This window comes from Chiloscyllium plagiosum, chromosome 10 (genome assembly GCF_004010195.1).
Source record: "Chiloscyllium plagiosum isolate BGI_BamShark_2017 chromosome 10, ASM401019v2, whole genome shotgun sequence".
Classification (NCBI taxonomy): Eukaryota; Metazoa; Chordata; class Chondrichthyes; order Orectolobiformes; family Hemiscylliidae; genus Chiloscyllium; species Chiloscyllium plagiosum.
This window is the reverse complement of record NC_057719.1, coordinates 85,281,060-85,306,719: the sequence shown is the minus strand read 5'-3', so window position 1 is coordinate 85,306,719 and position 25,660 is coordinate 85,281,060. Positions and strand designations below refer to the sequence as shown.

The 25,660-nt window shown below is 42.3% G+C and overlaps 1 protein-coding gene across 1 annotated transcript in view; it reads left to right on the top strand.

Moving 5' to 3' along the window:
* The window catches only part of dnajc17 (DnaJ (Hsp40) homolog, subfamily C, member 17), a 163,231-nt gene that overhangs the window by 135,032 nt on the left and 2,539 nt on the right, over nt 1-25,660 (top strand). The window lies entirely within an intron of this gene.

Genomic DNA, 25,660 nt, shown 5'->3' with positions numbered 1-25,660 from the left:
TAAAGATATCCATCGTCTGCAATACTTGGCCTTTGAGGCAAATTGACGGGCTGATTAAAAGTCAAACCTGGACTCACTATTCACAGCCATGTAGGTACCACGTAAAAGCAAAATATTGTAGATGCTGGAAATCTGAAATAAATGCAGAGAATGTTGGAGAAACTTAGCATGTCTACCAGCATCTGTGCAGAGAGAAACCGAGTTAATGTGTAGATACAAACACAGAGCGTGCCCCTAATCATGTAGATCCAAACTTTGCACACAGCTGTGTAGATACAACTCCAAATATCCAAAGTGGGGTGGGGGGTGGGGGAGGGGGGGGTGGGGAAGAGGGTAATGTTAGCTAGGACACCACGTGAACCCTAGACCCTGCCGAAGAGCACGTCACGGTGGGACAATGAGGGCAATCCACAGAAATTTAATTCTGCGGCACCAAGCCTAACCATCAGATCCCGAATGGCACCAGATAACAAGTCCCATTAACAAGTCCTTCTGCACATTTTCTCCATTTCCTGCCACCTTCAAAACAGCATCCTGCCAACTTGTACAAGCTCTACCGTTATGAGAAGGAGAAAGGTCAGCTGAGAGCCCCATTAGGTGGGCTGTGTGGCAGCACCTGCAGCCTTGATATTGGGTTTTATGGCTGCCACATTCCTCCTTTCTTAAAAATATTTTGATTTTACCTCCTACTATGCCTCTTCTCGATGTGATTAGTATTGGCACAACAGGACTGGCCTGAATAGCCACTCTTTCAGTCACAAGTTCTGTCCCTCCTAGCCTTGTGGTTTCCCCATTTACAGATTGTCTGAGCAGGGGAGTATGAGAGCTGGAAAGGGGAAACCATCTGTTTGGATAGCTTCACAGTCACAGTCAGAACTGTGCTTTATTTCCCCAGTACCAGTGATGGTTGCGTGTTTCAGTGTGCAACCTGATAGGGCAATGCAGGAGCCATATGTAAGACAGCACATGCCAAAGCAACCTATTTCTCATTTCTTGCCCCAGCATTGATTTTGTTTGGACTGTTTTATGGACATTTGAATTCGTTTGCACTTCTGCCCACCTTTGTATTTTGACCCCTGCTTGGGATTTTTTTTTTCAGTCCCCCTAAATATGGCAAGGATGTCATTGAAGTATCAGTCTCAATGTAAGGATGTGTAATGTAATCGCAAAGCATAATGATGTTGCCTCCCAGTCTATGGAACAAGTTATGTGTTTTGGACTATTACCAGCTATCCTTAATGTTGACAAGGAAAGGTTTCTGAGCTTGGTTTTGAAATTAGATTAGATTAGATTCCCTACAGTATGGAAACAGGCTGTTCGGCCCAACAAGTGCACACCGACCCTCTGAAGAGTAATCCACCCAGTTCCATTCCCGTCTGACTAATGCAGCTAATACTAGGGGCAGTTTAGCCTGGCCAATTGACCTAATCTGCACATCTTTGGACTGTGAGAGGAAACCGGAGCACCCGGAGGAAACCCATGCAGACGCGGAGTGTGTGCAAACTCCACACAGACCTTTGGAGGATGTGAAATGGCGAAAGGATTTACAGGCTGATATTCTCTGCCGACTTCCTGCCGGGGACACAGTGTAGTTAGTCTGTACGGCGAGACAGAATCATGGGCACCCACAACTGGTGTGATGGGAAGAGGGCATTCTCATCCCCAGCCTTGGCAGGCTCAAGTAACCTGAATAATGACCATGAACCCAGAACTCTTTTAAAATGCTCCTTAAAAGTCTTTGACCAAGCCTTTTCCCATCTAATTAACTGCTTCCTTTTGTGGGAGGTTTGGTGTCATATAAAGGATAAAGTCGCTGTAATCATAAATTCATACAACACGAAAACAGACACTTCCAACCCAGAATAGACATAGAAAAGTAGCAGGGAATATGGGTGACTAGAGGAGGGTGAGTAAGTATAAATTGACCTTTAGCTTTTATTTCAAGGTGTTTTAGTTCTGCAGAATTCATTAGTTTTCATATTTTTTTAACTAGATTTACTAACTCTCTTTACTATTCATTTCAGTCTCTCCCTAGGTGAGCTAGATAGAAACAAAAGTAGCTGAGCTATGGAAAGTCTTAGGTTGTAACAGTAATCAATGGGTTAATACGTTTGTTTGAGGAAATTGTTGAATCAGGTGGCATGTGCAGTAATGCTGGTGTGCAGATAGATGTTGGGCTACTGAGTGCCCAACGTCCGTATATCAGGAACAATCAGTATTGTTAGTTTAAGCAGAGCCAATTATGGAACTGCTTTGGGCCCAAACAAAAACGAACATTCCAGATATTCTTACATAATACATGACTGAAGCCAACTAATGGTCAGGAACTTTGATCCTCTGCAGGGGTGCTGATTGCAAACATGTTTGTTTTCTGTGTAAGCTTTAGTGATGGTGAACAGTTCATCAAGGATGCAACCCCAGGCACTCGTATTGAAAGGAAATATAGTCAACCCCAGAATGTGGTTTGAATACATCATGGATCAGGATTTTTGTTAATACTGCAGATTTTTAAAAGTAGATACTTAATAAATATTTGATCCATAACTCATTTGACCGTAATTCAGCAACTCAATCTACCTTTGGTCAATTGACACAGACTTTGCAATTTTGCCCAAAGGCCTATTAAATTTAAAAAAAGGATTGTGCAGAGTAGTGTTAAGCTTTATAGAACAACAGATCCCCTGGTGCCTTACATAATCAGCAGGAAGGTTGATTGATGATTGTCCTCCCATCCATGAACCCTTTATTAATGGGAGGAGAGTCATAACTGTTGGTATAAATAATTTGCACCATATGCCCTGTTTTTTGTGCAGTCACTTCTATGTAACTAAAGTGCTATGCTGTCTTACTTGTTATACTTTCTGACTGCCAACTGTGTGTAAGTAGAACTCCACACGTGGATAAGTCATGGGGGCTACTAAAGGTTATGTATGCTTCAAAGGTTGATGTATATGATACCTTTCCTTCTGTTAACCGTGTTCTCCCAAACAGCTTTCACAGTACAACTGCACTTCCAAATGTTATTTGGTTTATTTACAGCTTTGCATTCGATAGTTATTGTAGATCCATAATGTTGGGTAGGGCCACAGCCCAGTAACAGGTCATCTGTTTGTATTCAGTGGTGTACTCCAAATCATAAATGCCCCAAATTCTGTTAGCAAATTATTGGTTAATTCCTCAGGGAAGAGTTCAAATTCCATATGCAAATAATGACCAAAGTTGCAGTGGCCCCAAAACATCCCATCCATTAAACAATTGTAAGTTGAAATACTTTTGAACTGCTGGTTGAAGGGGAGGTTGAGATAACACAAAGGAATGTTACCACCATCATAGTCAGTTGTTGTAGCTATTTAAACTATTTCCATCTTGGCTTGCTTTAGAACATTAGAACGAGGAGCAGGAGTAGGCCATCTGGCCCTTCAAGTCCGCTCTGCCATTCAATAAGAACATGGCTGATCTTTTCATGGCCTCATCTCCACTTTATCACCCTCTCACCATAACCCTTAAATCCTTTACTGTTCAAAAATTGTCTATCTTAGCCTTAAAAACATTCACTGAGGAAGCCTTATACACTTCACTGGGCTGGGGATTCCACAGATTCTCAACCCTCGGGGTGAAGTAGTTCCTTCTCAATTCAGTTCTAAATCTACTCCCCCTAATTTTGAGGCTATGCCCTCTTATCCTTGTTTCACCCGCCAATGGAAACATCCTCTTTGTTTCTACCCTATATATTCCATGCATGATTTTATGTTTATCTAAGATCCCTCCTCATTCTTCTAAATTCCAATGAATACAATCCCAGTCTACTCAGTCTCTCCTCATAGACCACACCTCCCCCCCACCCTCAACTCCGGAATCAACCTAGTGAACCTCTCCAGTGCCAGCGTATTCTTTCTTAAGTAGGGAGACCAAAACTGCACTCAGTACTTCAGGTGTGGCCTCACCAGCACCTTGTACAGCTGCAATATAACCTCCCTGCTTTTAAACTCAATCCCTTTAGCAATGAAGGACAAAATTCCATTTGCCTACTCAATTAGCTGTTGCACCAGCAGACCAACCTTCTGTGATTCATGCACAAGGACATCCAGGTCCCTCTGCACAGCAGCATGCTGCAATATTTTACCTTTCAAATAATAGTCCTTTTTGCTGTTATTCTTACCAAAAAGGATGACTTCACATGACTCAACATTTACTCCATCTGCCAGATCTTCGCCAACTCACTTAAAATATCTATACACCTCTGGAAACTTTCACAGTCCTCTGCACACTTTGCTCTGCCACTCATCTTAGTGTCATCTGCAAACTTTGACACACCACACGTGGTCCCCAACTCCAAATCATGGATGTAAATTGTAAATAATTGCGGTCCCAGCACTAAGCCCTGAGGCACACCAGATCGCCAACCAGAAAAGCACTCATTTATCCCCACTCTTCTTCCTGTTAGTTAACCAATTCTCTGTCTATGCTAATAGATGGCCTGTAATGCCTTGCGTTATCTTATGAATCAGCCCTTTGTGCGGCACTTTGTTGTATGCCTTTTAGAAATCTAGATAGACCACATCTACTGGGTCTGCATTGTCCACTGCGCTTGTAATTTCTTCATCAAATTCCAGTAAATTGGTTAAACATGACCTGCCTTTCAGACCTGCTGCGTCCATCCATTGGGACAATTTCTATCCAGATGTCGAGCGATTTCTTTGTTATTGATAAATTCAAGCAATTTTCCCACTACAGAAGTGAAGCTAATCTGCCTATAATTTCCCATCTTTTGTCTACCTTTCTTTTTAAACACTGGCATCACATTTGCTATTTTCCAATTTGCTGGAACTGTCCCAGTATCCAGCAAATTTTGGAAAATTATTGAATGCATTTGCTATTTCTCTCATCATCTCTTTTAGTACACTGGGATGCATTCCATCAGAAGCAGGCATCTTGTCTATCTTTATCTCCATTAGTTTGCCCAACACTTTTGTGATAATCGTTTCTAGGTCCTCACCGACCTTAATCTGCTTTAAGACCATTATTTAAAAAAAATTAAGCTTCATCAGAGCCAAATGAACATTTAGAAAGATAGGATTGAATGGTCCTACTTTCTTAGAGCCTGTTTCATTATTCCCTCAATATGATCATAGCTGATCATTATACTCAGTATCTTGTTCCTGCCTTCTTCCCATACCCTTTGATCCCATTCGCCCTCAGAACTATATCTAGTTCCATCATGAAAGCGTTCAGCACTTTAGCCTCAGCTACTTACGGTGGCACAAAATTTCACAGGCTCACCAGTGAAGTGCTCTGACCAATAAAGGAAAGCGTACCAAATGCCACCTTCACTGTCCTATCTATCTGCGAGTCTACTTTCAAGGAGATATGAACCTGCACACCAAGGTCTCTTTGTTCAGCATTGCTCCCTAGGACTTTACCATTAAGTGGATAAGACCTGCCAAGATTTGCTTTCCCAAAACACAGCATCTCATCTATCTAAATTAAACTCCATCTGCCACTTCTCACCCCATTGGCCCATCTAATCAAGATCCTGTGTACTCTTAGGTAACCTGCTTCGCTGTCCATGACGCCTCCAATTTTGGTGTCATCTGCAAACCTATGAACTATACCTCCTATGTTCATATCCAAATCATTTATATAAATGATGAAACGTAGTGGACCCAGCACCAATCCTTATGGCACTCCACTGGTCACAGGCCTCCAGTCTGAAAACTCTCCTCCACCACCCTCTGTCTTCTACCTTTGAGCCAGTTCTGTATCCAAATGGCTAGTTCTCCCTGTACTCTCCTTTCCTTTCCTCCTTACATTATTGTGTTCTTGTACTTCATATTCCCTACAGAACATTACATTACAGTGCAGTACAGGCCCTTCGGCCCTTGATGTTGCATTGACCTGTGAAACCAATCTGGAGCCCATCTAACCTACACTATTCCATTCTCGTCCATTTTCCTGCTCCTCGGATGCTGCCTGACCTGCTGTGCTTTTCCAGCACCACTCTAATCTAGAGTGAGTTTCAATTCCCTACTGCTCTGAGTAAAGAAACTACCTGTGACATCTGTCCTATATCTATCACCCTTCAATTTGAAGCTATGCCCCCTCATGCTCACCATCACCATCCTAAGAAAAAGACTCACTGTCCACCCTACCTAACCCTCTGATTATCTTAGACGTCTCAATTAACTCATCACTCAACCTTCTCTGTAACAAAAACAGCCTCAAGTTGCTCAACCTTTCCTTGTAAGACCTTCCCTCCATACCAGGCAACATCCTAGTAAATCTCTGAACCCTTTCCAAAGCTTCCACATCCTTCCTATAATGCGGTGACCTGAACTGCACCCAATACTCCCAAGTGATGCCACGCCAGAGCTTTGTACAGCTGCAGCATGACCTTATGGTTCCGAAACTCAATCTCTCTACGAATAAAAGCTAACACACCGTATGCCTTCTTAACAGCCCTCTCAACCTGGGTGGCAACCTTGACGGATCTATGTACATGGACACCGAGATTTCTCTGTTTATCTACACTACCAAGAATCTTACCATAGTCCAGTACTCTGTATTCCTGTTACTATTTCCAATGTGAATCATCTCACACTTTTCTGCATTAAACTCCATTTGCCAATTCTCCATTTGCCATATGGTTGACAGTCTCCAAAATATCGCAGAAAATAATATCTAATGCCTATAAACTTCAGCATCGCATTTAAGTGTGCTAGGTTGCTTTGTTCAGTACCACTCCATATATTCTAGCTCTGCTGCTTATCTGTGTCCCTCTAACCTACGCCAACCTTCGGCAATATCCACAACTTTACCAAGCTTAATGCCATCTGCAAATTTATTAACACATCCTTCTATGTCTCATCCAGGTTGTTTATAAAAATGACAAACAACAGATCCTTGTGATACACCACTAGTAACTGAACTCCAGGATGAACATTTCCAATCAACCACCACTCTCTGTCTTCTTTCAGCTAGCCAATCTCTGATCCAAACTGCTAAATCGCCCTCAATCCCATGCCTCCGTATTTTGTGCAGTAATCTACCATGGGAAACCTTACCAAATGCCTTACTGAAATCCATATACACTCCATCAACAGCTTTACCTTCATCCATCTGTTTGGTCACCTTCTCAAAGAACTCAATAAGGTTTGTGAGGCAAGACCTACCCTTCAGAAAACCATGTTGACTATCCCTAATCAACTTCTTATTTTTGAGATTAATACAAATCTTATCTCTTATAAACTTTTCCAACACTTTACCCACAACCGAAGTAAGGCTCACAGGTCTGTAATTACCAGGATTGACCCTAATCCCCTTCTTGAACAAGGGGAACAACATTTGCTATCCTCCAGTCTTCTGGCACTATTCCTGTAGACTATGACGACATAAAGATCAAAGCTAAAGGCTCGGCAATCTCCTCCCTGGCTTCCCAGAGAATCTTAGGATAAATCCCATCCAACCCAGGGGACTTAGCTATTTTCACACTTTCCAGAATTTCTAACACCTCCTCTTTGTGAAACCTCAATCCCATCTGGTCTCGTAGCCTATTTCTTAATATTTTCTTCAACAACATTGTCTTTTTCCAGTGAGAATACTGATTCAATCCCTCTGATTCAAGTCAAGTTTGTACATATACTTTCATATTGTTTGGAGTGTTAAATAAAAATAATCTGCTGGAATATATGGAGTGGTACTGAACAAAGCAACCTAGCACACTTAAATGCGATGCTGAAGTTTATAGGCATTAGATATTATTTTCTGCGATATTTTGGAGACTGTCAACCATATGATTGCACAAATCTGGGAAAGAAAGGGTTGCAGGTGGGATGGTGGGGGAGGATGTCTAAATAAGGGAGAGCTCCAGTTTGTCTGTCCGATGCGATTTGAGACCGTGTCATTCTTTGCAGTGGGTTAGCTTTGGGCAGGAGAGTTTTGCCAATTGCGTAATCATTCATTTTCTTGATTACTGCTCAATGTCCAACACTGTTTGGCGTTTATCGTCTTTTTTTTGTGAAAGCATGGCCTTCAGAGCTTGGCAAAAAGAGAGGGCCTTGAGCCTTAAAGTTTGACCTGGCACTCAATTTCAAAAGTGGGATCAAATGACTATTATTGAGCTGTACTTGCTAATTCCTTGTGTAATAAATTCTATGTTTAGCAACACAGCATTCTGTTCTTATTGGTGTAAAATTGTTTATACAGATAATTACACTTTATATTTAGGTCATTTTTAACATGGAGGACACTCCTCTTCTATCTTAAAACAGTCATAGAAATCTACAGTACGGTAAAAGGCCCCTTCAAAAATAAGCATCTAACTATTTTAATCCCATTTTTCAGACCTTGGCCCATAGTCTTGTGTGTCTTGACATTGCAAATAGAGTCATAGAGATGAACAGCATGGGAACAAACCCTTCCGACCGACTCGTCCATGCCAACCTCATCTAGTCCCATTTGCCAGCACTTGGCCCATATCCCTTTAAACCCTTCCTATTCACATACCCATCCAAATGCCTTATAAATGCTGTAATTGTAACAGCCTCCACCACTTCCTCTGGCAGCTCATTCCATACACACACCACCCTCTGTGTGAAAATTTTGCCCCTTGGGTCTATTTTATACAACATCGAGCATTACCGCTCAGTACAGGCACTTCGGGCCGAGATGTTGCGTCACCCTGTGAAACCAATTTGGAGTATTGCGTGCAGTTCTGGTCACCACATTATATGAAGGACGTAGAAGCTTTGGAAAGGGTCCAGAGGAGATTTACTAGGATGTTGCCTGGTATGGAGGGAAGGTCTTACAAGGAAGGGTTGAGGGACTTACGGCTGTTTTCGTTAGAGAGAAGGTTGAGAGGTCACTTAATTGAGACGTTTAAGATAATCAGATGGTTAGATAGGTTGGACAGTGAGAGTCTGAAGCCTATCCGATCTACACTGTTCCATTCTGGTCCATATGCCTATCTTATGACCATTTGAATGCCCATAAAGTTGGTGAGTCTACACCTGTTGAGGACAAGCCATTCCATACCCCTACTACTCTGAGTAAAAAAAATTACTTCTGACATCTGTCCTATATTTATCACCCCTCAAATTGAAGCTATGTCCCCTCGTGCTAGCCATCACCATCCTGGGAAAAAGACTCTCACTGTCCAACCTATCTAACCATCTGATTATCTTAAACGTCTCAATTAAGTGACCTCTCAACCTTCTCTCTAACGAAAACAGCCGTAAGTCCCTCAACCCTTCCTTGTAAGACCTTCCCTCCATACCCGGCAACATCCTAGTAAATCTCCTCTGGACCCTTTCCAAAGCTTCTACGTCCTTCATATAATGTGGTGACCAGAACTGCACGCAATACTCCAAATGCAGCTGCACCAGAGTTTTATACAACTGCAGCATGACCTCATGGTTCCAAAACGCAATCCCTCTACTAATAAAAGCTAACACACGTATGCCTTTTAAACAGTCCTATCAACCTAGCTGGCAACCTTGAGGGATCCACGTACATGGACGCAGAGATCTCTCTGTTCATCTACACTACATTAGCCCAGTACTCTGCATTCCTGTTACTCCTTCCAAAGTGAATCACCTGATACATTGCTGCATTAAACTCTATTTGGCACCTCTCAGCCCAGCTCTGCAGCTTATCTATGACCCTCTGTAACCTACACCATCCTTCGGCCCTATCCACAACTGTACCAACCTTAGTGTCATCCTCAAACTTACTAACACATCCTTCTATGCCCCCATCCAGGTCGGGTGTAAAAATGACAAACAGCAGTTGGCCCAAAACAGATCTTTGCGGTACACCACTAGTAACTGAACTCCAGGATGAACATTTCCCATCAAACACCACCCTCTGTCTTCTTTCAGCTCGCCAATTTCTGATCCAAACTGCTAAATTGCCCTCAACCCCATGCCTCCGTATTTTGTGCAGTAGCCTACTGTGGAGAACCTTAACAAATGCCTTACTGAAATCCATGTACACCACATCAATGACTTTACCCTCATCCAGCTGTTTGGTCACCTTCTCAAGGTGACCAATAAGGTTTATGAGGCACAATCTACCCTTCACAAAAACATGCTGACTATCCCTAATTAACTTAAGTAAGGAGGTACGGCTCACTGGTCTATAATCACCAGGGTTGTCTCTACTCCCCTTCTTGAACAAGAGAACATTTGCTATCCTCCAGTCTTCTGGTACTGTCCCTGTGGACAATGACAACATAAAGCTCAAAGCCAAAGGCTCAGCTATCTTCTCCCTGGCTTCCCAGAGAACCCTCCGATAAATCCCATTCGGCCCAGGGGGCTTATCTATTTTTACACTTTCCAGAATTTCTAACACCACCTCCTTATGCACCTCAATCCCAACTAGTCTAGTAGCCTGTATCTCAATATTCTCCTCGACCACGTTGTCTTTTTCTAATGTGAATACTGACGAAAAAATATTCCCCTATCTCCTCTGACTTCACGCACAACTTCCCACTACTGGCCTTGATTGTCCCTAATCTTACTCTAGTCATTCTTTTATCCATTATAGAAAGTTTTAGGGTTTTCCCTGATCCTATCTGCCAACAACTTCTCATGTCCCCTCCTCGCTTGTGTTAGCTTTCTCTTAGGTCTTTCCTGGCTACCTTGTAATTCTCATTCACCCTAACTGAGCCTTCACATCTCATCCTAATATAGTTAAAAATCACACAACACCAGGTTATAGTCCAACAGGTTTAATTGGAAGCACACTAGCTTTCGGAGCGTCGCTCCTTCATTAGGTGGTAGTCTACCACCTGATGAAAGAGCGTCGCTCCGAAAGCTAGAGCTTCCAATTAAACCTGTTGGACAATAACCTGGTGTTGTGTGATTTTTAACTTTGTACGCCCCAGTCCAACACCGGCATCTCCAAATCATCCTAATATAAGCCTCCTTCTTCATCTTTACGAGAGATTTAACGACCTTAGTAAACCACGACTCCTGCGCTCGACAATTTTCTCCCTGTCTGACAAGTACAAAATTATCAAAGGCACACAGCAGCTGTTCTTTGGGTAAGCTCCACATTCCTATTGTGCCCATTCCCTGCAGTTTCCTTCCCCATCCTATGCATCCTAAATCTTGTGTAATTGCATCGTAATTGCCTTTCTCCCAGCTGTAGCTGTTGCCCTCTGGTGTATACCTATCCCTTTCCATTGCTGAAGTAAACATAACTGAACTGTGGTCGCTATCACTAAAGTGCTCACCTTTGTAAATCCTTTCACATGATATGAATTATGTTATGCTGTTCCCTCCTTTAGCACCTTGCCCGTCATTTTGAAATCCTTTTGAGCTACAAATGATACACAGGAATAGACCGATAAAACCTGTTATGCAGCTGGTTATGCAGCAGGTTATATCTTCCTGTCTCTTTCTCAAAACAATTCACCTCCCTTTTGCCTCATATGAATTCACCTCCTTCCTTCCCTTATTTCTTTTCCTTCAGTATTTCTCACTCATTCGTTCTCTGTCACTTTTCACTCAGACACGCACACATGCGCAAATGTGCATGCACACAGATACTGATACACACACCATGTTTGCACAGATGTACATGCTGTCACATGCACGTGACCTAAGGGTAACTTTAGATCCTTTTCATGTCCATTGAGCCCTTGAATATTCCACTTTGTTGTTTGGTACAAGAGACACTCCCTTTCTAATGTGCTAATCCTAAAATTACGAATGGCTTAATCCTCCCGATTAGAAATTTAGATTAATATTTAAGCCAATTATTAACTTGTTCAGTTTTTGAACAATCAAAGGCACATCTAGGCCCATGTGTCTTATAATGTATAACTAGAATTAAATACAACAGTAATGGTGTTGAATAAAAATGAAAATTTCTGGAGAAACTCAGTAGGTAGCATCTTTGGAAAGAGAAAGAGTTAACATTTCATTTCTTCACTACTGATGATTTTTATGTACAAACTAGCATTGAAGTCTAGTAATTATTGGAGAAAGAAATATTTCCGAACCAGTGTAAGATTACATGAGGAAGTAACATAATGGTAATGTTAATGGGTTAATAATTGAGAGGCTAATAATAATGTGCTGGAAATTGGGAGTATTTAAATTACGTTGCTTAATAAATCTCAAAATGTGAGTTTCATCAATAATAATTATAAAACTGCAGGATTTTGTTCATAATATCCTTCAGGAGAAGAAATCCACTATTCTTACTGTCTTTGGCCAAAATGTAACCCCAGATGGCACTGATATGGTCAACCCCTAACTGCCTCTGAAATTATCTTTTTAACCATGGAAAAGCATTATGCCCCTATCCATTCCACATAGAGTATAGCAGTTCGAGAAGACAGCTCGCCACCACCATCTCGAAGGTAACTAGGCATCGGAAATCCAGACTGACCCTGCCAGCAATGGTCAAATCCCATGGTCAACAAAAAAGAAATGGCCAGATTTTTGTAATTGAAGTGAACTGCTGTCTGTCTCAGGTATTTTCAGTCACACCCTGTAGTCTCCATTCTCAGGAGGAGAGTGACACTGAGCATTTAATGATTGATGAGACTGGGCAGTAAATCTATGTTTCCTGTGAAGTAGAAGCTTTTTTTTGTTTATGTTACTGCACTTGGATATTTTTGGTTCCTGGTCTCCAGACAGTCTGTATGCCTTTGGGCTGTGGGAGTGGTAATGTGAATTTCAAGTCTGTTTGAACATGTTATTCAAGGGTGCAGGTTTAAAGTTTACAGTCCGCGAACAAACTTCCTTTGTTTTCAATCTCTTGGTGTCACTAGCAATTTCACCAACAAAGGGGAAGCAGTGAATGTGATGTATTTGGATTATCAAAAGTTGTTTGGCAAGGTACCGCGCATTAGGCTATTTCATAAGAATAACCAGTAGACAGCTGAGGAGGGCTAAAGGGGGCATTTTCAAGATGGCAACCTGTAACTAGTGGTGTACCACGGGGGTCAGTGCTGGGGCCACAGTTATTTACCATATATATTAATGAAGCTAATGAGGAAAGTGAATGTACTGTAGCCACATTTGCAGCTAACACAAAAATAGGTGGGCAGCCAAATGGTGAGGATGACACAGAGTCTGTAGAGGGATTATAGTCAGGTTAAGCAAGTGGGCAGAAACTTGGCAGATGGAATCTAATGTGGGAAACTGTGTGGCTAAGCACTTTGGCAGGAAGAATAAAGGAGTTGAATACCATTTAAATGGAGAAAAACTGCATAATCTATAGCACAGCGGGCCTGATCCGCTGTCCGTGCGCAGACTCGTGTGCATATGTGACCAGTTCGAACGGGCCTCGGGGGCCAAGGTAAACCAAGGCAAGAGCGAGGCCATGCTCTTCGGGAACTGGGCCGACCAATCCTCGATCACCTTCACCGTCAGGACCGACCACCTGAAGGTGCTGGGTATTTGGTTCGGGGGAGGGCTGGGGCGTGCGCCTAGTCTTGGGAGGAGCGTATCAGCAAAGTGAGGCAGAAACTGGGCAGATGGAAGCTACCGTCACACTCCATCGCGGGAAAAAACCTGGTCATCAGGTGTGAGGCACTGTCATTGCTGTTATATGTGGCACAGGTCTGGCCTATTCCCAGAACCTGTGCCGCTGCAGTCATCCAGGCCATCTTCCAATTTATATGGAGATCAAAGGGATTCGATGTATAAAGAGCTGGGCAACGGGGGAGAAAACACACCCAATGCCACCCTCACCCTAATGGCCACCTTTGTGTGTGGCTGCATCAAGCTGGGCGTGGATCCCCGGTACGCAAACACCAAGTGTCACTACGTACTGAGGTTCTACTTGTCCCCGGTGTTGCGAAGGATGGGCCTGGCCTCGCTGCCGCGGAACGCTCTGAGTAGTTGGACTGTTCCGTATCACCTGTCCTTCGTGGAGAAGTTTATTAAGAAAAACACCTTTGACCACAAGTCCATCAGGAAGTGGTCAGCACGTAGTGTCCTTGAGACCCTTTGGGAAAAGGAGAGGGCGGATCCTATTGTGCGGTTCCCTGGGCAGGCTGTCAAAGCCATTTGGCAGAATGTCTCATTGCCAGAACTTTCCAACAAGCACCAAGACATGGCTTGGCTGGTGGTGAGAAGGGCTCTGCCTGTGAGATCCTTTATGCACGCCCGGACTCTCTCCTGCACCGCACGCTGTCCTCTAAGCGGCTGCGCGGGGGGGGGGGGGAGGGACGAGGCTGTCACACACCTTCTGGAATGTGCCTACGCAGAAGAAGTCTGGAGAGGAATGCAGTGGTGTTTGTCGAGGTTCGTCCCGAGCAGCGCCGTGATACGGGACTCCGTGTTCTACGGTCTGTTCCCCAGGACGCACACCGAGACGAACATCAACTGTGCCTGGAGGATCATCAACTCGGTGAAGGACGCTCTCTGGGCGGTCCGAAACCTGTTGATCTTCCAGCTGAAGGAGTTGACCCCGACTGAGTGTTGCAGACTGGCACATTCCAAGGTCCAGGACTACGTGTTGAAGGACGCGCTGAAGCTTGGGGCAGCTGCCGCCAAGGCGCGGTGGGGAAAGACCACCGTGTAACATCTACCTAGCTAAGAAGAACAGGGGACCCACGCAGTCATTTGGGCTCCGCTGAGGCCTCTGCAGAAGAGCTGGATAGTAAATGTACAGATTTTTATATAGGAAAAATAAATTTCGATGTCTGTATGTAAAGCAATGTAATGTGTGCACAAGAATGGCATGACCAATTGTAAAGTGATCCAAATAATTTTATGAATAAAGTATATTTTTGAAATAAAAAACATCTATAGCACAGCAGGATTTGCATGAATCACAAATCATCCACATCCAAAATCATTGCCTATTAGGGAAGGCAAGTGGAATTTTGGCTTTTTTTATCATGGGAATGGAGTATAAAAATAAGGAGGTCTTGCTAAAACTCCATCAGGCACTATTCAGACCACAGCTGGAATACTGTGGACAGTTTTGGGCCCCTGATCTGAGGAAAGAGGCACTGGCTTTGGAGGCAGTTCAGAGGATGTTAACTTATCCTGGGTACAAATGGTCGGGAGTGTGGTGCTGGAAAAGCACAGCAGGTCTGGCAGCATCCAAGGAGCAGGAGAATCGACATTTTGGGTATAAGCCCTTCATCAGGATCAGTTTCTTGATGAAGGGCTTATGCCCAAAATGTTGATTCTCCTGCTCCTTGGATGCTGCCTGACCTGCTGTGCTTTTCTAGCACCACACTCTCTACTCTGATCTCCAATATCTGCAGTCCTCACTTTCTACTACCTAGGTACAAAGGGATTATCTTATGAGGAGAGTTTGAGTAGGTTGAGTCTGCAGTCATTGCAGTTTAGAAAAATGAGAGATAATCTTGTTGAAGTATGTAAGATTCTTAGGGGACTTGACAGGATAGGTGTGGAAAGTGTGTTTTCCCTTGTGGTAGAGTCTCGGACCCGAGGGCATCATCTCAGAGTAATGGGTTGCCAATTTAAGACAGAGATGAGGAGAAATTTCTTCTCTGAGGTTAGTGAATCTGTGGAATTCTTTATTGCTGGGGGTGGTTGAGGCGGAGCCATTTAAATATATTCAAGGCCAGGATAGACAGACTTTTATTCAGTAAGGGAATTGAGGGTTATGGAGAAAAGGCAGGAAGTTAGAGTTGACGATAATCAGATCAGTCATGATCTTATTGAATGGTATGGTAGACTCAATGGCTGAGTGGCCTACCTTTGCTACTACATCTAATGGTCTCTTTTTACACACCCTGATTCTCCTGCAAAGATGATGGTTGAATCATTGTAATCAATGAAGATACTCCAACTGTTCTTTTGAGTAGAGTGCTTAGATTTTGACAATAAAAGAATGGTTGTCTATGATCAAGTTTGATAAGTGCTCAACTCTGAGGGAATCCTGGATCTTGTAAAATCCCATGCCTCGTGGACAGTGGATATCCAAGTTTATGGAGTTGCTGCTAAAGAAGCTTTAGGATGTTACTGTAATGCATCCTGTAGATGGTACACACTGCAGCAGCCATTGTGCACTGACAATGGAGTGAATAGCTATTTAGGTCAACTGATGAGGTGTCGAGATAGAGTCTTGGAGGTGTACAGCAAGAAAACAGACCCTTTGGTCCTACCCGTCCATGCCGACCAGATATTCCAACCCAATCTAGTTCTACCTGCCAGCACCAGGCCCATATCCCTCCAAACACTTCCTATTCATAATGCCTTTTAAATGTTGCAATTATATTAGCCTCCATCACTTCCTCTGTCAGCTCATTCCATACACGTACCACTCTCTGTGTGAAAACGTTACCCCTTAGGTCTCTTTTATATCTTTTCCCTCTCACCCTAAACCTATGCCCTCTAGTTCTCGATTCACCCACCCCAGGGAAAAGACTTTGTCTATTTATCCTATCCATGCCCCTCATGATTTTATAAACCTCTATAAGGTCACCCCTCAGCCTCCAACGCTCCAGGGAAAACAGCCTCAGCCTTTTCAGCCTCTCCCTATAGCTCAAATCCTCCAACCCTGGCAAAATCCTTGTAAATATTTTCTGAACCCTTTCAAGTTTCATAACATCTTTCCAATAAGAAGGAGACCAGAGTTGCATGCAATATTCCAACAGTGGCCTAACCAATGTCCTGTACAGCCGCAACATGATCTCCCAACTCCTGTACTCAATACACTGACCAATAAAGGAAAGCATACCAAATGCCTTCTTCTCTATCCTATCTACCTGTGACTCCACTTTCAAGGAGCTATGAACCTGCACTCCAAGGTCACTTTGATCAGTGACATTCCCTAGGACCTTACCATTAAGTGTGTAAGTCCTGCTAAGATTTGCTTTTCCAAAATGCAGCATCTCACATTTATTTGAATTAAACTCCATCTGCCACTTCTTAGCCCATTGGCCCATCTGATCAAGATACCGTTGTAATCTGAGGTAACCCTCTTAGCTGTCCACTACACCTCCAATTTTGGTGTCATCTGCAAACTTACTAACTATACCTGTTATGCTCACATCCAAATCATTTATATAAATGACGAAAAGTAGTGGACCCAGCACCGACCCTTATGGCACTCCATTGGGCACAGGCCTCCAGTCTGAAAAACAACCCTCCACCACCACCTTTGAGCCAGTTCTGTATCCAAATGGCTAGTTCTCCCTGTATTCCATGAGATCTAACCTTGCTAACCAGTTTCCCATGGGGAACCTTGTCGAACGCCTTACTGAAGTCCATATAGATCACATCTACCTCTCTGCTCTCGTTGATCCTCTTTGTTACTTCTTCAAAACTTCAATCAAGTTTGTGAGACATGATTTCCCACACACAAAGTCATGTTGACTATCCCTAATCAGTCCTTGCCTGTCCCTCCGGATTCCCTCCAACAACTTGCCCAACACTAACGTCAGGCTCACTGGTCTGTAGTTCCCTGGCTTGTCCTTACCACTTTTCTTAAACTGTGGCACCACGTTAGCCAACCTCCAGTCTTCCGGCACCTCACCTGTGACTATTGATGATACAAATATCTCAGCAAGAGGCCCAGCAATCACTTCTCTAGCTTCCCACAGAGTTCTAGGGTACACCTGATCAGGTCCTGCGGATTTATCCATCTTTATGCTTTTCTAGACATCCAGCACTTCCTCCTCTGTAATATGGATATTTTTCAAGATGTCACCATCTATTTCCCTACAGTCTACATCTTCCATGTCCTTTTCCACAGTAATTACTGATGCAAATACTCATTTAGTATCTTCCCCCATTTTCTGCGGCTCCACACAAACGCCGCCTTGCTGATCTTTGAGGGGCCCTATTCCCTCCCTAGTTACCCTTTTGTCCTTAATGTATTTGTAAAAACTCTTTGGATTCTCCTTAATTCTTTTTGCCAAAGCTATCTCATGTCCCTTTTTGCCCTCCTGATTTCCCTCGTAAGTATACTCCTACTTCCTTTATACTCTTCTAAGGATTCACTCGATCTATCCTGTTTATACCTGACAAACACTTCCTACTTTTTCTTAACCAAACCCTCAATTTCTTTAGTCATCCAGCATTCCCTATACCTACCAGCCTTTCCTTTCACCCTGACAGGAATATACTTTCTCTGGACTCTCATTATCTCGTTTCTGAAATCTTCCCATTTTCCAGTCGTCGCTTCAACTGCGAACATTTGCCCCCAATCAGCTTTTGAAAGTTCTTGCCTAATACCATCAAAATTGGCCTTTCTTCAATTTAGAACTTTAACTTTTAGATCTGGTCTCTCCTTTTCTATCGCTATTTTAAAACAAGTAGAATTATGGTCGTTCACCCCAAAGTGCTCCCCCACAGACACCTCAGTCACCTGCCCTGCCTTATTTCCCAAGAGATATGATGTTTAGTCATGGTGAAGTTTTGTTTCAGTATTCTTGAAGTAGCATCCATCCAGCTTGTAGGTACTATGGACGTTGAGGAGTGAGGAAAGAAGCCACGTACCCAGATATACTCCTCTTCTAGCTTGCACTGGTAAACACAGAATCCATTGAGTTAGTCCTGTTGGATTTCTGGTCAGTTTTGGTTCACAATGAGGACTGTGTTGGTAGTGCCTTTAAATTACATTGAGAGGTAGTTATGATACCTGTGCCTGAGATGGTTATCTGTCACTTTTCAATCCAAGCCTAAACTTTGCCCAGGTCTTGTTTGATATCGATAGCTGGTTTTATGTTGGGCATTTAGAACAAAGGTCCAAGTTGTGACGAGCCCTCATCTATAACATTGTGTTGGATTTATTGCAGGTACGAGTTTGCCTCCTTGCCTTTCATGGTATAGTCAGTCGGTTTGATCTAGAGGTTGTGGTGTTGTTAAACAGAAGTCCAATAAAACAATCACATTTAATGCAATAGATTTCAATACTGTCGCAGCCTTATCAATGAACAATCATATGACCCCTGCATGTCATCTTTTTAAGATGCTGTATTGACCGTAATTGATCAGATAAGCCGCCTTTATTAACCAAACATTGTAATTACACAGTCGTGATAATATCCGTGTATGAAAATAATAATTCATCTTCTCCTGTTCTTTATAGTATCAGCAACCGTTCCATAATCACCAGTATGTTTAAATTTCTCTTTACAAATAGTAAGCTATTTTGAAAGGGGAGTGATACTTCAGTTGCTAAGTAAGTGTTTCTCCTGCTTCATTGGTAATGTGAAAAATTTATACCAAATTAAAATTTCAGGGATAACATGGGAGGAGATTCTCATTGTTTCCAATACTGCTTCCCAACTTGCTCGTCTTGTTCCGCCCAATCTGAATTTGCTCAGAATTTGGTCAAAACAGTTTGCAAGGATCTTCTGATAATGTGAGAAGATCTAGTCAGGAGGTGATCAGCTGCACTTGCTCTGTAAACCTTCCAACAGGTACTAGTCAGATAAGTAATAAGCCTGGACATAACAGAACTGTAGCTTTTGCTTTGGAAGTGGTGGCTGACTTGTTACATAACTCATTCCTCCACTACTAAGCTCATGTGAGAAGTTTGTCCACCTGGAAGAGGGTTATGTGAAATCTGGTGGTGTTAATAAACTGAGCTGTGATTCAATGTGAAATCCTCGCAGGTAATTAGAAGGACCTATGAGAAAGCTGGCTACTGTAAGAGACAGCATCGTGTTTATCCTTTTGAGTTTCGGAAAGCGTTCATTCAGAAGTTCAGGTTGCCTGTGTGTCTAAAGAGTGAGGAGAATCATGCTTATTGGTAGAGATCTACCATACCAAGCCTTGAGTGTGCTACTGTCCATCCTGAGTGATTTCTTCAAACATAATTTCATCCATCTCCCACCTTTGCGATCTGTGACATTTTGGTGCTTACTCTTCTTTAACCTGTGATTAAATTTCAAAGTTTTACTATTTTGCCCTCCCTTTCAAACAATCGTCAAAGTGTTTATGATTGGGGATGGAATGAGGAAATATGATGTGATCCAAATAGTTGCAAACAGGTAGGGGAGTACCTTGAATAAAAGCGACCGGATAAAATCCAAATGTCAATAGAATGTAGTTAAATAAGATAATTCAACAGTGAATCTAACACTCTATCAGTCGCAGTTTAAAATATTTTAATCAGTTTATTTCTAACCTGAGCACATACAGAAATGTCACCAGATTTCAGTTGTCATTCTGAATTTGATGTTATCTTTCTGGTCAGTCACTTCCTTTTCCTGTGTAACCCTTTCATTCCAGTTTCTTTGCAACCTCCCCTTTCTCATTCTCTCTTTCTGTACCCAGTCCCCTCAACCCAGGCGCCCTGACTCACTTGTCTATCTGCTGTGTGCTCTTTACCCCTCCGCTGTGATACATTACACTCACTTCACCATCGCACACCTCCCTGCCTCCACCATGTGCGATCTTTTCTCTTCACTATCTCTCCTTTTTCTGTGAATCTGTCTTAGCTCTCACTCCCTGATTTTCTCCCCCATCCATACTCGCCCTGTGCTTTCTGTCCCTTGCCTTAATTAACACTCCCATTCATTTTCTCCATCTCCCTACTTTCCTTCCTCATTATTCTTCCTTTCTGTGTCTCTTAGCTCATTTCTTTTCCTCAGTCACAAATATTAAATGTCTCAAAACCTATGATGCATTTCATGAACCCACTTTGGCACATTGTCTATTCCTTAATGACCCTCTGACTACATATACAACGGGAAATCATTACTGCTCTTGCAGTGGTTTTATTTTACATTTCCTGCTATTTGATGGTGGTTGCTAGAGTTACCACATGCTATTACTGTAAAACTCTGACAAATCAGGATGGTCTAGGCTAATTGACCCATGATGACCCTCACTGAAAAAGATTATAATGTGATTTCTACTCAGTTTCCAAATTACCTTTCTGTAGAGCTAGTTAGTTGTGATATGTGTTACTCTAAGCATGAGTACTGCTATTACTATGTTTTGCAGGAGTTGAGTAGTAGTGTATTGAGGCTCAACACAAGCTGTAGGGAGTTTGCAAAAAGTAGCCCCTGTTTTATTTCACTGAGGCATTCCCACGGATTGTTCTGTTAACTTACTGTGATGTGCTGAAGTCTTGCTCCAAGTTGAGCAGAGTTCAAGCATTCCAGCAGGGCGGATTGTGTGTGTTTTATAGAATAAGTTGTTTCATAGTCTGCGTGTGAACCAGTAATTCTCAATTACTGCTTTGTTGTTCAAGACACGAAATCTGACTTGGCACTACTTGATTTGTGGCTGGAGGCATAACAAGTCAAGTCTGAGTTGGCCCGATATTTCTTCTTAAAACTTTCTTTCCTTTTAAACATTGACCATTTATGGAATATCATTCATTTCTTGTCATTTGCCAGTCTAGCCCTTTCATGATTTTGAACATCTGTTCCAAACTTCAGAGAAATCATAGAAACCCTACAGTGTGGAAACAGGCCATTTGGCCCAACAAGTCCACACTGACGCTCTGAAGAATATCCCATCCATACCCATTCCCCTATCCTATAACTCTACATTTCCCCTGACTAATTCACCTAACCTACAGATCCCTGAACAGTGTGGGCAATTTAGTATTGCCAATTCATCCAACCTGCACATCTTTGGATTGTGAAAGGAAACCCATGCAGACACTGGGAGCATGTGCAAACTCCACACAGACAGTAGCCTGAAGCTGGAATCAGAACCAGGTCACTAGCACTGTGAGGCAGCAGTGCTAACTACTGATCCACTGTGCCACCCTAAACGTGTTCTCAATATTCACTTCTCCAAAGGGAACAACCCCAACCTCTCAAATGTCTTCTGATACCTGAACTTCTTATCATTGGAACCATTCCTATATATCTTTTCTGCACTCTGTATAAAGCATTTCCAGCCATTCTGAAATGCAGTGCTCAGATTCGGACACAATAGCTGGGACCAAACCAAAGATTCATCACGTCTTCCTTGTTGCGGTAAATGTCTGCAGGATGTTCCCGATGACCAGGGGGCCTGGAGCCAGGAGTCAGTGTAAAGACATTGGGTAGGCCATTTAGAATTGAGAAGAGGAGAAATGTCTTCACCCAGAGAGTGGTGAGCCTGCGGAATTCTCTGCCGTAGAAAGCGACAAAAACTTCAAAAGAAGCCAAAACATTGAATACTTTCAAGAAGAAATTGGATATAGTTCTGAGGGCTAAATGGATCAAACAGCTTGGGAGAAACCGGGACCTGGTTATTGAGAAAGATGATCAGTCATGATTGCATTGTTTGGGGGAGCAAGCTTGAAGAGCTGAATGTCAACTCCAGCTCCTATTTTCTGTGTTTCTATGCTTTTATATTCTGTGTCTCTGTTTATAAAGTTTGGGATCTTAAATATTTTTTTCAAGCACTCTCTCAACCTGCCCTTTAACTTTCAGTTATTTGTACACGTATATCTCTTTACCCTTGTCTTTCTGCACCCACTTTAGAATTGTACCTTTACATTGGCTGTTTGTGCTCTGTATTCTACTGCGTGAAATTTTATCTGCATTCGTCCGCCCATTCCACAAGACCTGCCTTTGTCCTCTTAAAATCTATCATTAGCCTGGTTATAGTTTGCAGTGCTTTCAGGTTTTATGTCATCTGCAAATTTTCAAATGGTGCCTCTGTACAGTAAAGTCAAGGTAATTAATATGTGTCACAAAAGGCAGCAAACTTGGCCTTGACACTAGGGATCCAGGCTGTATTCATTACTGCAGCCTGAAAAACAACTGCTCACCATTGCTCTCTGATTCCTGAACTCAGCTAATCTTGTACCTATCAGTGACTATTCCTAAGATTAGGGCTTGAATTCTGCAGATACATCTCTTACCAAATATCTTTTGGAAGTCTGTATACACCACATCAAAGGTTTTGCCATCATCAACCCTTTGTTATCTCTTCAAAAGTATTAAGTTAGTTTAACCTTACCTTTAACAAATCCATACTGTATTTCCTCCATTAATACAGAGTTATACAAGTGACTGCTAAATTTGTTCTGGATTAGTATTTCTGAAAGTTTTCCCATCAAGAAGAACAGAACTGTCATTCCTGTGCTTCTCCTTTATTATGGCACGGGTTAAACCCCTCTGCTAATTTTTAATCCGACATACAGAGAAGCTCACCTTGCGCCGTAGTCGGTTACATGTCAAAAGGCAAAGAACTATCCCAGATGTCACTACTTGAAGTAAAAATTAACAATTTTATTCCTTAAGTCCAACAGGGAACATTAAACGAACAACTATTTACAACTCCTTTCCCTTAAACCTATCTTTTACCTCCCATTCTACAATACTTGTCCGCTAGCTTCCTCCCTCTCTCTCTCTCTCTCTCTCTCTCTCTCTCTCTCTCTCTCAAAGGTAGAGTACACACTTTTTTGAACAAGTCCTCTGGCAAAAAACCTGTTTCAAAAGAGTTAGTATATCTTAGTTTCCACCTTTACTTTCTCAGCACTTGTGATCTTGTATTCTCAGCATCCACTGATACATCCCATCCAATCCTGGTGACTTACCAGCTTTAAATGCAGCCAGTTTTTCTAATAGCTCTTTCTTATCAATTATTAGCCCATGCAGGGTCTCAACTCATTCCTGCGACGCTCTGACTTTAGCATTTAGTACCTTAATCATATCTCCAATCTCGATGCATAGAGCATCAATTAGCTACCTAATTGGTGCCACCTCTTCCCTCACTCCTGTTTTACTATTCATCTGCCTGAGGAAGACTTTTGCATTCCCATTTATGTTAGCTACCAGTCTCTTCCCACGATCTCTTTACTTCTCTTTCCTCTTCATTGAGACCCACATCTGTATCAAGAGAGCTCTACTACATGCTCATTTAGCGTGTGGTGTATGAGCAGAGAAAATCGAAGCAGAATGAGACCATTTCAGAAAAATTAATTGAGATCTAATTAACAGACAATAAGTCAATCATTTTAATTTTGTATGTTAATTATGTGTAAAAGCATCTAATGTTATATGAAGAAATCAGGTTGAATCTGAAAGAGAATGTTTCAACTGAGCTCAAACTGGCAGATGCATCAAGGGAAAATAACTGGACCATTAATGTCACTTACATGACTCTCTTGTTGGTGTTTCAGTTTTTCAAATTAAACTATGCACAGGTACTTTGCATAGTTGTCCCATGATGTGATATTGTGGGATTCTGCTCTACGACACCAGTGATTGAGAAGACTGTCTAGAGGGTGCGGTCTGGTTCACTGACCGTTTATACACTGGAAATAATTTGTGCCACATTAAAAGTTTGCACACCAGGAGTGTTATTCAGTGCTGTTCAACATCTCAGGACATTCCAAAGCAGTTTACTGCCAACAAATTGCTATTGAATTGTTGGTACTGAGAGAGCATAGAAAATATGGGATCAATTTGTGAACAGCAAGCTCCCATAAACAGATATGATAATGAGCAGATATTCTGAGAATCTTGGCTGAGTACTAACCATTGGGAAATATTGCCGTGGGATTATCTATGTCTACCTGAGAAAACAGGCAGTGTCTTGGTTTAACACCTCATCGTAATGTACCTTTCTCAGTACTGTCAAGGAATATCACGCAAGCTTATATTTTTGGAGTAAACATTGGAATCCTCCTTACAGAAAGGCAGTAACCATGACTCTTCCACAAAAGATCATTCTGCAGGAGAGAATGTGAACATTGCTGATAAAAAGAAACACATTTTGTTGATGCTTTTCCTCTTGCATGCATCAGGACAATTCACAAGAATTACCAAAGTAGAGAAAAAACAGCATTTACATTGTATCAAAGGAGATTGCTAATTATTTAGGATTCTAGTAGAGACATTGCCACAGAGAATCCACCCTTCGTGACAACTGACAGTTGCCAAGCTTTGTTTATAATTTAGATTAGAGTGGTGTTGGAAAAGCACAGCAGGTCAGGCAGCATCTGAGGAGCAGGAAAATCGACGTGGCTTTTGCCCGAAATGTCGATTTTCCTGCTCCTCGGATGCTGCCTGACCTGCTGTGCTTTTCCAGCACCACTCTAATCTAGACTCTGGTTTCCAGCATCTGCACTCCTTGTTTTTGCCTTGTTTATCATTTACACCAGGCATTTGATCAGGCACTGTATGTTGAGTTTAGTTCTGTTGCCCATACTTGTCAGTTATAAGATCAGGAGCTGAGTGTCCCTGGTGGAGCCCAAAGTGAGTATTAGTATTGACCAAGTGCTGCTTGGTCTCACTGCCGATGATACCGTCCATTTCTTTGCAATTGAGAGTAAACTAACAGGGCAGTAATTGACCGTGTTGGATTTGACCTGCTTTTCAGATACAAGATGTAAGAGAGCAATTTTCCACATGGTCAGGTAGATGCCGGTCACTAGCTACCACAGATCCAGTCTAGCAGCAATGTATTTTAGGACCCAGTCGGCTTGATCAGTAGCTTCTGCTGCACTCTCGGTGATGGGTTTTGTACAAAATTAAACAAAGTCAGAATGGATTTATGAAAGGGAAACTGTCCTTAACAAACCCATGAGTTTTTTGATGATGTAACTTATAGAATCAATAAAGGGGAACCAATCAACATTGCATTTGGATTTTCAGAAAGCTTTCAATACAGCCACACCTAGGAGTTTAGTGTACAAAATGAAAGCATATGGATTGGGGTAATATATAGGCACAATTGAGAATTGTCTACCGTACAGCGTAGGAATAAATGGGCCATTTTTAGAGTAGAAAGCTACGAACTAATTGGGGTACCAC